At 40.6% G+C, this 2275-nt stretch overlaps 1 protein-coding gene across 1 annotated transcript in view; it reads right to left on the minus strand.

The window, feature by feature from the left end:
• Positions 1 to 667: 667 nt before the first annotated feature.
• Positions 668 to 2275, minus strand: part of LGALS12 (lectin, galactoside-binding, soluble, 12) — an 11380-nt gene continuing 9772 nt past the window's right edge. The window contains exon 2 of the transcript XR_001145491.1: positions 668 to 950. The gene's annotated coding sequence lies outside the window, so the exon portion shown is untranslated. The remainder of the gene's footprint in view (positions 951 to 2275) is intronic.

Here is a 2275-nt window from a genome sequence, read left to right on the forward strand (position 1 = left end):
CTACACACCAACACTTTTCCAGGCTGGTGAGTAATCAAAGCATTAAACTGATAAAAGGAGGAAAACCAGAGACATTTTAATACTATGTATATTTTGCATATATATCTGACTTGGTACAACTGAGTAGCTTGTCCACTTGGCTGTAGACGCCATCTTGCATTTTTGCTAGGACCAGGGGAAAGAAAGACATGTTACTAGGAAAAACAAAAGTGCTTTTTAAAGAGATAAGTGGATTCGTGTTCCTGGAAAAGAACTCAATTATGAGAAGTCTAGGTATAGGCATTGCAAAGTAAAGTTATCTTTGTTGACTTAGACCTGGTGAATTCTTCCTTGCTAAAAACCATTGAACAGTTTGGCTTGGTTAAGAAAGAGATTCAGGCAAAATTTCTGACTTGCAGGAATTTTATTGTGCCCCACAGGGGCCAGTGAACTTGCACTGCTGGGGATCACTGGTAAGCTTTTTTTTTTTTTTAAAGATTTATTTATTTATTCATACAGAACTGGGGTACAGGCCAGAGGCTCAGGGACGGTGAGAGGCTTCACCAGAGACAGAGTGGGGAGCAGAACAGGCAGATTGACGAAGTACACTGCTGAGGGGAGCAGCGGGCGGGCCAGGAGAGGTCTGGCTCGCCATGTGGTCTCCTCCGGGGCAGGCGGCAGGCGGGAATCGAACTCATGCGGAAGTGGCTTCAGATTCTCAGTGCTGTGCTTTAACCCGCTGCGCCACCAGGGAGGGCCCACTGGTAAGCTTTTATAGGGCATGGAAGTTGTTTTTCAGAAAGTGATTCATCAGTAATGCTTTACAGTTCCTGGAATGTGGGCTGTTCCCAGACTTTAGGAGGCTGAAGGTTATGAGGCTCCTGGTATGCAGACAGTAACAGCCCCAGATTCAAGATTCCTTTCTGCTCAGGTTTGCTGCGGCCATCTTGATTTGATAACCATCGTGTGTTCTTAAGTAAACAGATTAAACATAGAGTAAAGTATTAATACTCAGCATCATAACTTTAAGACATGCATATTTTGAACTAGAGCTTGTTTACCAAAAATATTAGTATGCAATTTGTTTTTGTCAGAATTTAAATAGGCACTGCTTATAATTAACCTTCTCAAGGTAAAGCAAGAAATCTCCTGATTTGCATTTAAAAATTGGGCCATGTCTACTAATTTAAAAAAATAGTTATTTACTAGTGTTGGTAAAGGCAATGGGAAACCTGTTGATGTATGTTTAGGTCCATTAGGAACTTCTTTAGATGAAATATGCATAAAATCGCACTTTTAAAGAGTGACTCTTTAGCTTTAAGAAATTGTAAACAGAATTTACATTAGTTTCATAAGCCCAGAAGAAAATTCCTTTTTAAATAATCAAAAGAAGCTTAGCACAACACCTGAAATAATCCAGTTTTTGAAATTGCTTAGGTTTGCGTTTAAGTTTGATAAAACCATTCATCAAATTATTGCAACACACTATTATTTCAAGGCAATTTCCAACACATAGAGGTTAAATTCCTTATATAGAATAAATGTCTGAGATGCAAAATCTGAGGAAAAGTGGCACTGTGGAAACCAGTGTCTGGGAAAACACTTGTATCTGAGGAGAAAAACCTTAGGAGAAGAACTCTGGGGGAAAGTGTTTAGGACAAAAAAACTGAAGGAAAATTGACATTTTCAAACCAACAACAGAGGAAACCACTGAAGTCAGAGGAGAAAAACCTTAGGAGAAGTACACTATAGTGCTAGTATATGAGATGCAAAATCTGAGAGAAAGTGGCAAGTTGGAAACCAGTGTATGAGGAAAACACTGGTATCTGACAAGTCTGAGGACAAGAGAAGTGCTTCTGGGGAAAGTGTCTGAGAAGAAAAATCTGAGGAAAAGTGGCACTTTGGGATCCAGAGATGAGGACAATGCAGTCCACTGAGGAAGTAAACTTGAGAAGAATTAATCAGGGAAAACTGTTGGAGATGCAAAATCTGAGGGGAAGTAGCACTGTAGGAACCAGTATCTGAGGAAAGCACTGGTATGTGACGCAAGAAATCTGAGGAGATGTACTCCCAGGGAAACTGAGATGCAAAATCTGAGGTGCAGTGGCACTTTGGGAACCAGAATCTACGGAAAGCACTAGTATCTGATGAGACAAATCTGAGAAGTACACCTGGGAAAGTGATCTGCAAATCTGAGAAAGAGTGGCACTTTGGGATCCAGTGTCTGAGGAAAATGCGCATCTTCAGTGGAGAGAAACTAAAGGAGAAGTACCGTGGGAGAAAGTGTCTGAGATTC

Source organism: Condylura cristata, unplaced genomic scaffold, assembly GCF_000260355.1.
Source record: "Condylura cristata isolate star-nosed mole 26May11 unplaced genomic scaffold, ConCri1.0 scaffold00015, whole genome shotgun sequence".
NCBI classification, from domain to species: Eukaryota; Metazoa; Chordata; class Mammalia; order Eulipotyphla; family Talpidae; genus Condylura; species Condylura cristata.